Genomic DNA, 14,319 nt, shown 5'->3' on the forward strand with positions numbered 1-14,319 from the left:
AGGTAGTAACTTTAATTTTGAATGTTGATTATGTCATAGTGTATGGGCATTAATCACCTGAAAAAGTTTCATGAAAATCGCTCATGGTGTGTGCCACAGCCCTACAGTAAAATTTTGGTCCTTACAGAGAATTGATGTTAAATACTTCGAAAGAGAAAAAATGATCATTTTCTTCTAAAAAAAACCTTCCGCCACAAAATATAGTTCCTCACTTAATGCTTTTAGTATGGAATTTAATCATGGAGTTTTAACTGAATATAGTTAAATTGGCATTGTAGAATCCAAATTTATTGTAAGAATTAAAACATTATGCAGAATTTTTGAAATATAGATTAAGATAAAAATTTGCTCAAAAGCTCAGGAGCGAACCTCGTTAAGGTCCGCCCTGCCTCTTTCTCTAATTTTTATGCTACGAAAATAAATCCTGTACAATGTTTTCGCCTTGTAATAGTACGATATCTGAAATACAGAAGGCGGAGCTTTTATTATACTGCGTTTTAAGGTCCGCCCTGCCTCTTTCTCTATTTTTTATGCTACAGAAAAGAACCCTGTCTATAATTTTCTCTTTGTAATAGATAGATCAAAACGGGGGATAAAGGTTTTACATAGGAATATCTAGGAAAAAGTCTTCAAAAATCTTCTTAAGAACAGCAATGTCATGATTAGTCATATTAATATGGAAGCATCATCAGTTAGTATAGATGTACGTTTGTTCAAATCATGACCCCCGGGGTAGGGTGGGGTCACAATGGGGGATCAAAAGTTTTACATAGGATATATATATCGAAAAATCTTCAAAAATCTTCTCCACAAGAACAGCAAAGCCATCTTTAGTCAGATTGATATGGAAACATCCTCAGGTACTGTATTGTAGATTCAAATTTGTTTATAAACCATAATAAACGGTCATATAAAATTAATTTTCCGCCGAAATATAGCCGACTCGGCGTTAAACCCTAATCAATCAATCAATCAATCAACCAAACCATGACCCCCTAGGGGCAGGATGGACCACAATGCACTATCAGGGTTTAGCATGTGAATGTATAGGGAAAAAATTCTAAAACCTTTTTTTCAGGAACAACAAAACCATGTTTAGTCACATTGATATAGAAGTATCTTGAGGTAGTGTAAATTCAAGTTTGTTTAAATCATGACCCCGAGGGGTAGGGTGGGGCTAGCGCTACATCTATAAAAATCATGGCACCTGGGGTAGGGTGGGGTTCACAATAGGGATTAATGTTTTACATTGGAAGATATGTTAGAATAAATTTGCTGATGAAAAACAGCAGGGCCTTATTGACTCAGGTGAGCGTTGTGGCCCATGGGCCTCTTATTTTATATCAAGGTCTTGGAAAATCGTAGGACGATTCTTTTATAAAAGGCAGTGACGACTCTGAATGTATAATGGTAGTACAATGTATATTTATCTAGAATATATTCGCCACATACAATCAAAGGATATGAGGTCAGATTTATTATCCATGTATATCACAAAAATGTTATGTTAGAATGATCATTAGTTGTACTGTATCCGTATCTATAGACTTTGGTTCATATAGCATGAAAAAGAGGGGGTATTTTTTCTGTATTCATACAATGAATTGGGAAAATAATCACCTTAAAAATAAGAAAGGGGGTCATCAACACTACGTACATAATGTAGGTGGTAAATGCCTTGTGTGACAAGTAACAAGAAATCTGTAATACATCAGATTAGATTAATTGAAGTTGGTGTTTATTTTCTATGTACAGTGTACCTGATACGCAAGGAGCAGATGGAAATATAAAGAAGATGTTATTGCCACCCCCTCCCCCTGTTCCTCACTCCAGCCAATACCGAAATTATTCATATAACATGCGCGGATCTGGGGGGGGGGGGTCGGGGGACCCCCCATCCGGAATTTGCAGAGTTATTAAAAGTATATACTGCAGTAAATAAAAAAAATTACTTTGGACCCCCTTAAAAACGTGGACCCCATCATCACCACCACGAAATAGGTGTTTTTCACGTTTGGGAAATGGATTTTACGTTTTTTTTTCTTCCTTGTCAAGAAATTTTGGGGTTAGAAATTTTTTTGACTGGGATGGAACCCCCCCCCCCCCCGGAAAAAAAATTCTTGATCCGCGCCTGTATAATCATTATTCAAAATTGTTAGGTAATATCCGAAACAACAAACAACATATGTGCAATGTATAGCATTTATGAAAGTCGAACTTCAAAAATTCTGTCATGACTAAATGAGACCGATTGTGTTATTTCCTCCATGGTTACCACGGAGAATGACTGAGGACTTCGAAAAGGATAATTTAATGACATTGGCAAAGTTCCTAGCTTTCGTAAAGAATTTTTCAAAAACTCTTGAGCAAGTGTAGTGGTACTAAACAATACACTTTATTGGTTTTCACCGCGTAGAAAATTCTACACGGGAGATCACTCTCAATCAAGTTCCAGACAGCTCGGTATTACTCCATATCATTATTCGTAGGGAAAGAAGTCCCGGAGAGTATGGAGTATGACTCTCAGTCATTCTCCATACAGTGTCAATTCTCCGGGACTACTTGGTATGGAGTTGTAGCGTAACGTAATACTGAGCTGTCTGGAGCTTGGACTCTCATGATGGAAAACCCGATGAATTACCTTTTTTCTCCGGATAACCGTGAGTTGCCACTTTCCATAAATGAATAAAATAAATAATCATTGGGTTATTGCACAAATTAATGTAGAAAATAGAAATTCCTTGATACGCAAAAAAAGGAAGAGGATCAACTGATGTTCCTTCCCTCTTCCCCCGTTCATACAGACGTGAGATACATAAATGACTTGTATATAGAACTGGACATTCAACTTTGCCCAAAATGCTTCATGTCGGTAATAAAAGAAAATATTTTACAATAACGATTTCAAATTTTAATCGGTCATGCAGTACAGCCTGCTAGATTATCCCACAGTATGGTATTATAGTCACAGTAAAATGCATGTGTAATTTCTTTTTCTTTCTTTTTTTTCTTTTGGCAAAAAAAAATTACAAACATTATTTCATGTGTAGTTCATTATGACGAGGAAGAGTGATATGTTTATAAGAAAGAATTAAATCCAAACCATGATTACCGGTATACTTTAAATCTGATGTATATGTTTTCAACATTGAGTTACCTGTTTTAAGCTTTAACATTACATGTACATGTATTTTGTTTCTGCAGTAAATATAGATCGAATACAACATTAGGCTATATATTACCCTATCCACAAATAAAGGGCCAAAATATGATTATAAACTGAAAACAAGTTAATTGTTAAAACTAAAGGGAAGCATATACATACTTTTATTTTTTATCGGTCTTAGTATTAAACTCTACACTTGGAATAAGAAATTTCTTTAAATATTGTATTAAAAATAGACTATATATAATTATATATATCACAATTTTGATGTGTACGCATGAATATCATAATAGTATTATAATTTGTTCTTCGGCATAATTTATTAAAATAGAGAATTCATATCTATTGATTTAAAGCAAAACATTGTCATTGCTATCTGCCGCGGGCTCTATCTGCGGGTACCTGTCAGGTATATGAATACTTCACACCCCCATTGTTTTATTGCCTATACACACCGGCAGATTTCACACCTTTAATCGTCCTAATTTACACAAAGCAAATGCTGGGAAAAAACAAACACAAGCCAAATAAATGCGACATTTTTTAAAAAAAAAATCATTGCCCTAAACGGCATTGCTAAAAGCACACTAAACATGGAGTAGCAATTCCTGCCCTAAGAGATATATTGTCCAAAAAAATAAACACAACAGCTAGCCTGAGGGTAAATCCTTAATCTTTCTTCATATGAAAACAAACTCTCTATAATTTTATGTGTTTAAGTCAAGATTAAAACATTTTGCACCACCCGGACCTTTAAACTTAGGCGGACCTTTTCTTATACGGACCGGACCTTTTCTTATAAAAGCCGGACCTTATATGTTATCGTATTAGGTCCCCCCGGACCTTTAAACGAGGCGGACCGAATATTATGCGACACCGGTCGGCAGGGGATGCTCACTCCCCCATGGCACCTGATCCCACCTCTGATGTCTTAGAGGTCCGTGTTTTCTCTGCTCCTATTTTGTAATGTTTAATGGACTTTTGAGCTCGAATACTGTTCGTTATCTCCACATATTTCTATTAACGAAGTAATTTTCGTTGAAAAGCTGACGAGTGACTTACTTTAAGCTTTACTTGGAAGAATTCAGAGGACACCCGGTTACACAGACCTATTTTTACGGCTAGGACAACACTAAATTTGTACATTTTAAGGAACTATTGGGTTGAAACTTTTTTTTATCTTTTAGGTGAGGTGGATGTGGTCCCCCTTACGGGGTATAAATTTATATCATATGCTTTTTTAACCTTTGGTATTCTACTTAGAACCTCTCATGGCTCAAATTAAATTTGATTTATATATTTTTATGAATCCCTTATGATGATGATTTATGTTTATTAGTCGGTTAATGGAATATCTTGACTACTTTTACACCCTGTTTCTTTTCTAGTCTAATACCTATAATTCTCTGTTACATGTTTAGCAATAAATACACTCAAGGTTTTCTTGTCTCGATAATAGTTTCTGATGCCACAATCATGAATAGATCATATAATAATTACAATCTGCACACATTGCTTTATCAAAGTAAATTAGACCCATAATACACACACTGTTTTAAAATAAATGAATTGTATTTGATTCCACTTAAAAAAAACTTAGTAATTATCTAAAATGCTTTATAGAAAGCCAAACGTGGGAAAAGAGATAAAGAGAATTTGGTAAACCAATTATATCCATCCTTTAAGAAGGTGTCATCATTGCATATTCGCATCACATATCAAAAAATCAAAATTTTCTGAACAAAATAATTTTTAAGTTACATGGTTTATGAACTTAATGCATACTTTTGCTATTAATTCGGTATAATAACTAAACTTTTTTAATAAACGGTATGAAATATATGGAATATTGATTGAACGAAAGAAAATTACAATATGCTGTATGCTGTTCCCATAAACTTCTTTTCTAAAACATGTTTAACAATATAAAAAAAATCGGGAATATAAACATCCTTAAACTAGAACAGGGGAAAAAAAAATAAATAAAAGTCTTGAGCCAAGTGTATTAAAAAATAAAATAAATATTGCTTACTCTTACATGTAGCTTAGTTCAAGGAAACATCTCACATCCGCAGTTCTACATTGTTGTCCTCATATCATACGATAACATGATCAAAATAACAAACTATATTGACTTACACTAGCTGGAGATGCTTTTATATCAGTTAAAATAATTTCAATACTGCTTTTCTTCACAGTCTTACTTAAATACTTATGTAAAACTTTTATTGAATCCCCCTTCCCGCAACATTAAATGTATATTTGAAAAATTGTAGAATCATTACTATACTTAACTTAAAAAGAAAAATAGATGTAATCATTTAATCACAATGAATATCCTTTCTTCGAAAAGACTTTTAGATCACTCTAGCTTTAAGCTCATGTGAGCTTTTCAGATCACATGTTGTCCGATGTCTATGAGGCGCCGTTTTGGTATTTACTGCCAAAAAGTGATATCACCTATTCGAATAGGTGATATCACCTATTCGAATAGGTGATATCACCTATTCGAATAAGTGATATCACCTATTCAAATTGAATAGGTGATATCACCTATTCGAATAGGTGATATCACTTATTCGAATTGGTGATATCACTTATTCGAATAGGTGATATCACTTATTCGAATAGGTGATATCACCTATTCGAAATGAATAGGTGATATCACCTATTCGAATAGGTGATATCACCTATTCGTGCTGAATAGGTGATATCACCTATTCGAATAAGTGATATCACCTATTCAATTTGAATAGGTGATATCACCAATTCGAATAGGTGATATCACCTATTTGCATTTCTTACAACAATAAATAATGAATGCTCCCTTCCTCAAGGTTATCTACATTTTCATTGGAACCAAGCAAATTCGGGCTGCATTAGGGTCTGTAAGTCTCGTCACGTGACTCGCGAGATTTTTCGATAATATTAACTTCCGGGTACCTCACACATGGAGATCCGAGATGCAAGATGTGTATTGCGTTATGCATGTTTATGGTTTACACAAAGCGTATAAGGAAAGTTAAGCAGTTGTACAAAGCCGAAGGGTTCTCCGACTTACGATGGATAAATTGAGGGTCGTGAAAGCTTGGGTGCGAGCAAGTAGGAGAATTTCAATCGAAGTACAGGTAAACAAGTCAGAGAATGTCACCTGTTTCTTGGGTATTCTTGGGTGAAATAGAAGTCTTATATTATACATTTGTATCTGATTAGAATAGTTTTGTTATCATCATTACAACTAATTTATTAACAGATTTTTCTTGAAATCGAGGATAATGATGTTATTACCAGCTGATTAAGGAGGAGTAGTGTAAGTGTAAGATGGGTACGAACGTCATCTTGTGACAGCATCACCTTTGTTTGGGTAAATAATTTGTTCAGAATACGCTTCATTTATCAACAGAAATTAAGCTGTTGCATGTCAGTGGGTCTAGTTTTATAAGTATTCAATGTTTGAAAGCACTTATCAGGTCCAGTACAATCTTTTGATTTAGCTATATAGCTTTATTAAGCTATTCAGAATAGATAGAACGTTCTATCGTTAAAATGATATTGTCCTACGGACCCGGTTTAACGATAGAATTTGTTCCGTGTATTCGCAATGTAGCAAAATAAACACGGGCGATAACTCGAATTCTCTGCATTTTGTATGAAGAATCCAGAGAGTTCCGAATGTCAACATGGCGTTAAATTTGAAGCGAGGAAAAAACGTTGAGAAAATGAGTTGAATTTTCGTATATATATGGATTAATTTGTAGGTTAAAAGGCATATACAATCTCAAAAATGTTTGTTATGATTAATTTGGTAGTTATTTTCAATGCAACTCCTTTTGTATTCTTCAAAATCATTTCGGAGTGGATCCACTCCGATTTGCTACATTGCAAGTATATGGGACGTATTCTAACTGTGGTGAGGGCTTGTCCCGAGACACAGTTAGATTATTCTAACTATATTCAGAATAGCTTAATTTAGCTATTTCATATCAGTTTTTCTTAAATGTGTACTTTTCTCAGCATGCACAAAAAGTCGCACCTTGGTGCAGTGATGATACTCAACCTTGAACTCATCTGAAATTGATGCATTATAAAACTCACTCATTAAAATCTCCTTGCATTCACGTAATAATTTTTAGGCCCAAATACTGTACAGCAGTCCTCAAAATACTGGAATTTGGGTGAAAATACTGTACATTGTTCATAAAAAACTGTAAAAAATATCAACCAAAAATCAATGTAAGAGGTTCATTTTTAGCTCTTCTGAGCCAAAGGCCCAAAGAGCTAATGCTATGGCCATTTGTGCGGTGTGCGTAAACTTTTTAGAATATGGGCCATAACTCAAGAACCCTTTGGCCAATTATTGTCAAATTTGTCACAGGGTATCCTTGGGCCAAGGGCTTCCGTTTATACTAAAACTAGGGTTGTGACCCTTAAACAAGGGGAGATAATTAGGAAAATAGAAACAAAAGAGACTTTGTACTCAAAGTTCTAAAAGTTTTTAGGCTACATGCGCAATTGATACAGTTACTTCTTCAATGAAATTATAAAGGAGGCCAATTATGGTCAAGAAGATAATTGATTGGTAATAATTCAGTACAATGAGAAGCAATCATACTTATCCATGCCTCAATGCACACAAGGTAGTGGACAGTTACTCAAATAATAGAAATTTATCTTTTGCTTAAAAGTATTCAAAAGTTGCAAAGTTGGAGATATCTTTGATTTTGCTTGTTGTTTCGATAGCCCATAGCACATATATGAATGGTCAAATACATGCGACTTTTTGTCTATTTCTTACCAAAATAATTTTTGTGAAAAACTGCATATAAATAGCCAAATTAAGCTATTTTGAATAGCTTAATAAAGCTATATAGCTATTTCAAGCTATATAGCTAAATTAAGAGATTGTACTGGACCTGCTTATTTCCCAACGATAAGACTTTCTTTATATATTCTGCAAATTCTCTCTGCATTTATCATTGAACAAAATTCATAGGACTGCAATTATATGACCATACTCTTCAGTTTAGAAAGCATGTTAAAGAGGATATTTTGGTTAAAGTTTTGGTCTGTTAAGGTTTCAGTCTGTTTCAGTGTTTGAAATATTCTTTCATCTTACACAATTGTATACATTAAAATTTATTTTATAGCTAAAGTACAAGAGAACTGCAGCATGTAAGACTACATGTACATCGACTTTGAATAATCTACCTGGTATATCCTCAAAAAGGCAACTCAAATACAGGTATGAAATTGATGTCACAAAATAAGTTTTTGGACTTACATTTACTCTTATAATTCATATACGTATAAAGCATATAAAAAATAGAAAAGAATTAAAGGTTCATCAGGTGACAGCTCAATCATGTATGGAATATTATTAGGCCAAATAAAAAAATATGTGTGGTTCCCGTTACCCGACCGTCCCTATTTTAGATCCCCAACCCTTAACTTTTTTCTGGCAATTTTCATATTTATTTTCCGGAATTTTCCGTGATTTCCATCATCCACTTCGGTATTAGTTTTAGTTCCAGCAATGGCGACCTCCATGCAAAAATCGTTTCAACACGTAGTGCAAGTGTTTGATGGTGTTAAATCTAAAGCAAGCTAGCATGGCGCAGCAGTATACCTTTTTCCAGCGCCATGTTTTTTGTTTGTTTGTGTTTTGGTTGCCAAAATTAAATAAATATGCCCAAGAGTGGCGAGATTCAATTAGTTGCTCTGTTTACAGCTGGTTTATAACAAGTGCATGTTGATTAGTCCCTTTATTATTAATGCACGCAAAGGTGTGAAGTCAGGATAGGAAATCACTTCTCGCTTGAAAGCACACAGACAGCTGGCCAGGTAACGTTTTTTGGAGTTAGAGGGAAGATAACATGAGAAAACATTTATTTGATTGCATTGATTATGCAAGAATTATGCAAGTTAATCTATGTGTAAGATAGATTAACTTGTAAATTATTAAATAATTTATATCAGGATCGTTTCTTTTAAACCGAAAGTAGAAAAAAAAAAACAGTTCATGAAGAAACGTAAAAAAGAAGACTGCTGATTTCACCTGAATAAAGTCAACTTGCAAAACACCAATATATATGAGAAATGAGCTTGGAAGTATGAAGTCTTCAATGAGGCAAAAAGGTTTCATGAAAGGATTTAAAATTTTAATAATAATAAATATTTGTAATTCTGACGAATTTGAATCATTCTATGTCATCTTGCTTAGGTGATTTATTTTGTTTTAAACATTACTGTACAAAGTATAGGTGTCACATTCTTTTCCTCTGACAGCTCTTAAAAGTTTATCGTTCAAAATTTATTATTAAGTAAAATAAGAACTATTCTGGATAAAAGTAATTAATTTCATTTATAAACACTGATTTTAAACAAAAGGATGTTCACCTTGGACTTTATTTTTTACAAAAAGAAAAGATTGTGTTTTCATTATTTTTATGCCCCTGGATCGAAAGATCCCGAGGGTATATTGTTTTTGTCCTGTCTGTCTGTTTGTCTGTTTGTCTATCTGTCTGTTGTCAATTTTAACCTTGCCCATAACTTTTGAATGGTTGGAGCTATGACTTTCATATTTCACATGTGTATTCTTTGTGACAAGACCTTTCTTTGGGTACCATCATATTTGACCTTTTGACCTTGACGTTGGAGTTTGACCCACTTTTGCAAAATTCAGAGAGACTTTAACCTTGACCATAACTTCTGAACAGTTGGTGCTTGGGGTTTCGAACTTCACATGTGTATTCTTTGTGACAAGGCCTTTCTTTGAATACCAACAACTATGACCTTTTGACCTTGACCTTAGAGTTTGACCTACTTTTGAAAAACTTTAACCTTGGCTATAACTTTTGAACGGTTGGAGCTAGGGCTTTCATACTTCACATGTGTAATCCTTGTAACAAGACCTTTCTTTGGATACCAACAACTTTGACCTTGACCGTGATGTTTTACTTACTTTTAAAAAACTTTAACCTTTGCCATAACTTTTGAACAGTTGCAGCTAGGGCTTTCAAATTTAACATTTTTTATCTTTTGGCCTGGATTTTGACTTGCATTTGAGAAACTTTAACCTTCGCCATAAGATGCCATATGGGGGCATCAGTGTTTCACAAACACATCTTGTTGATTTAAAAATATTTGTTTCATATTCATAACTAGGGTGCCCCCTACCAATGTTGACTAGTATATTTCACGCCACATCGAAATGCCACTTATTTTCTCCTTCACTCTGTTCATCCACAAATAAAGCATTTCTTTTCTGAACCATAGTTGGAAAAGACTGAATTCAAAATAAACAAAACATTTATTAGTTATGATTTATATACTCAGCTCTTCACAAAATATTTCTGTTTTTTCGCATTCTATAATATACAATTTTAGATTTTATATACCTGTACATCATGTATAAAGTTTAAGACTTCCGCAGCAGATTCCGATGGAGAAATCATGATCTATATTTAAGATTTAATGTATAATGCTTAAGATATCCATTAATTTTACTTATAATATACAATTCTGAAATTAATATCATCCTTTAAAAACAAGGACAGCACTTACCATCTTCGTAAAAACTTAACATTCTAAAAAAAGAAAATATAATATCCAAATAACAGTTAAATAATTCAATTTGCTCATGCTGATTTTCTTCAAACATTGTATTTTCTGGATGAGTATGAACTCGAATGAATAGAATCAGCAAACAACTGTTTAAATACCCAAGACATTTTATTCACACATTAAAGCACATATCTAATCCATATGCTTAAGAGAAAACATATCTAACACTCTACACATAAAATAGTTCACTTATGCTAACGAAAAGAAATGGGTATTATTTGGAAAAATTTAGAAAATCATTTTGTTAAAAAAAAAAAAAAAAAAAAAAAAAAAAAAATCCCTATCCACCTTCCCTATTTTTTTTGGAGGTGTAACCAGAACCACACATATTTTTAGTTTGGCCTTAACGCTGGGTTTCCAAATGTCAAAATTAAGGGTATTTGATATATTCCATACAAGTTGTCAATCATTTATAAGTGATTTGTACAGAGGTTCATTTGCATATAAATGTTGTTAACATTGTTTTACTGTCTTTATTAACTTGTAATACTAAATTTTATAAATTGACAAATTCATTCTTTTTAGAAAGTGCATATAATTTGGAAAAGAGACCATCAATCCACTGGGGGGTATCGCATGAAAGCAATGATTATAGAATATTGTAAGGTTGGAGGATCGAGTTATAGTACAACAGGCAGGCAAGTAATGGTACTTTATTCTGGAAATTTTTCGCCCCAGTTAAGTTTTATTTTTCTCATTCTGCCCTCCTTACAAGTAGGTGAATTTAAAACGGGACAAATTCGAAGAAGGCAGCATATATCTTTTAAACACAAATGTGTCTGATCAAATTTTAAAAGGGCAAAATTGTTTTCAAGGGTGAAAGAGTGAATATTTTAAAAATTAGAATGGGGTGAAAATATCCAATAATACAGGTTATATGTATTAAAACAGTACATACGCATTTCTCTTTTCTTTAAAATGAAAATAATTTGTTCTGTAAAAGGACAAATTTTGTTCTGATTTGTATCAAATAAATAAATATGTGCCAGATTTATTATTTTGCAGGCACCTAAGATACCATCAGTTGTGCGTCAAGATGTTCAAAAATTCTATGTCATGTTACAGAATCTTTCTTAAATACAGGTATATGTCTGCTCATCTGGCAATCTTAGGACATCACTGGATGGTTTTGTTTAAAAAGATTACAGAGTTAACACACACTTCCAGCATGAAGACCAGCCAGTTGCCTCACCTGTCCTGACATTGTTAAAGGTAAATGACCCTTTCAGAAAAGGATCTGACAATGCAAAGGCTTGCTAATCAATTAAAGATTTCTATTTACTAATAGGTAATTAATATGAATTTCTGTAGCTTAAAAATTTAATGATGTGAATTAAAAGAAATATTTTAATCAAAATTATTTTTATTTCAGTACTTTGTGACAGTGAAAAGACATGGCTTTAAATTACTGCATCAGAGATCAATCCAGGTTATAAATCTGAGGAAAACAATAAAGCATCACTTCGAGCTACTTATATCACTGCCTTAATAAGTTGTCTGCATGTGTACCTAACAAAGGACAGTGACCAGTTGTACCTATGATATCAGAGGGCATCCTGAAAAACACTCATCACTAAGAATAGAAAACTTCAAATGACTTTTGTATCAATCCTTTTGAATTTCATCTGGCTTGGAATTTCAGTAGCCTTTAGCATCCTTCAAGCATTTCATGAAGTACATGTACCAATTTGCAGGTATAAAATGTTTGAAACAGATTGCTTGTCCCAAATAAAAAAAAATAAATTCTCTGCCAATTAATAGTGTCATAAGCAGTTGATTGATATCACAGTTCCACTGGCATAGTATTTGTAGTTGAATTGTGCCATTTTTTAAGAAAACTTTTCACAAAAACCTGGAAAACATCAGATGGAAAGGAGCATCTACAAGAAAAACAGTGAACACTTTCTTGAATATTAACAATGATATGTCATGTCCATTTACATCCTTTATATAAACTAATTAACCAAATCATAGAGAATTATGTACAAATTTGTCCTTTTGTGTATTCATAGTGTATTAAATTGATTTTACTAATTTATAAATATTTATGTTTTTCACAGTCATTAACATTTACAAATAGAAGTACATATAACATGAAAATATTACATGTTTAGTAGGATAACGTGAAATTGTTATACCACAAAAAACATCGCTGACCTCGCCTCGGTCAGCAATGGTTTTTAAGGGGTAAGAATTTCCCATCACCCAAAATAAACAGGTAATATTTTTCTTGTTATAGAATGCATTTTAAAGAAAACATCAAGGTGAAACGAACGTGCAAACATTCTGCACAGTTAACATTTTTTATTACTATATATACTGTTACCCGTAGTCATGCATTTTCAACCATTGGGATGTAATGTCTGGCATGCAGTATGGTAATAGTACTTGTTAACAAATGTTTTTTAAACCAATCAAATTTGACTATTTAACATGAAAGTGTATAACAAATTTATCTTGCATAATGGTGTTGTAAGTAACCATGGAATGTGAGCTTGTGTGAACTTGATCCTGAATTATTAAGTTTTGAATATTGTAATAAAGAATTGTGCAGCCTAAACTTTAACTTGTACCTGATTTAAATGGAGTTCCGTCATTAACAAGTTGGAAGTTGTTACACTCTCCATGAGTATAACTGGGGGATCTGCTTCATTTGCAGATACATGGATAACGCATTCACTCAAAGCGCTGTCCCTTTTTCAGTACCTTGTGCAGCCCTGTAATATGTTATGACAAATGGAGAAAAATGCCTATTTCAAGAAAAAAAAAAGTCTGTCTCATAATTGTAGAAGTATTGGAAAAGGGGGGGGGGGTGGTCATGAAACTTTGCAGTTAATACAGTTTGTATGTGTAAACGAAAAAAATGCCTTCTTCTTTGTAGAATAAAAAATAATTATTTTTTGAGTGTATGTGACCATTTTTATTTCTGAATAGACAGGGTAGCCTACAGAATGACCAATTTTGAGCTGACCATTTTTATTTATTGTAGTAATTAAATTTAAAAAAAATGTGTTTTCTACAAAGATCATATGTTATCGACGTGGTATTCAACTTTGTATTCCCATGGTCGATGCATTTGGGTACATCTATTTTTTTTATTTGCTTTCAATGACATCGCATTCAATATCCCAATCTCATGTATACCTGTCCAATACTCCAAATTATACCATATTGTAAGCTAAATCAATGCTTTAAATTTATGAAACCAATCTGTAGATAAGCGTACCTTTTGAATACAGACGATTTTAGAATAAAAACGATATAATTTTCCCTTTATGCTTAAGTATGTTGGCTAATCTTGGCCCCCTCGGAATAGCTTGTGTTTACGTTATGTAATGAAAAAATAAAGCAATTAAACGCTATTTACCTGCATCTCTCAATCCATTTTCTCCTCTTCTTTGCAACAATCGGGAATCAAAACAAACTACAAGTTTAATAATTCCACTGCGATGCTTACAACTTAAGTAATCCATTGTCTCCAAGAACGCTCAGGTACCCGGGAGTTATAAAACGAAAGTGAAAGTCAACGA

At 33.2% G+C, this 14,319-nt stretch overlaps 1 protein-coding gene and 2 long non-coding RNA genes across 3 annotated transcripts in view; 2 read left to right on the top strand and 1 right to left on the bottom strand.

Moving 5' to 3' along the window:
• LOC133175063 (uncharacterized) overlaps nucleotides 1-14,319 on the bottom strand; it is a 399,658-nt gene that overhangs the window by 241,053 nt on the left and 144,286 nt on the right. The window lies entirely within an intron of this gene.
• Nucleotides 6,438-11,427, top strand: LOC133174879 (uncharacterized). Its single transcript, XR_009719201.1, has 3 exons — nucleotides 6,438-6,530; nucleotides 8,314-8,408; nucleotides 11,315-11,427. It is a non-coding gene; the product is annotated as an uncharacterized LOC133174879 (long non-coding RNA).
• LOC133174878 (uncharacterized) lies at nucleotides 11,873-12,833 on the top strand. The gene is made up of 2 exons (XR_009719200.1): nucleotides 11,873-12,001; nucleotides 12,162-12,833. It is a non-coding gene; the product is annotated as an uncharacterized LOC133174878 (long non-coding RNA).

The sequence above is a fragment of the Saccostrea echinata genome, unplaced genomic scaffold, assembly GCF_033153115.1.
Source record: "Saccostrea echinata isolate AGI-Se365-2 ecotype Australia unplaced genomic scaffold, CSIRO_AGI_Sech_v1 ptg000060l, whole genome shotgun sequence".
Lineage (NCBI taxonomy): Eukaryota > Metazoa > Mollusca > Bivalvia > Ostreida > Ostreidae > Saccostrea > Saccostrea echinata.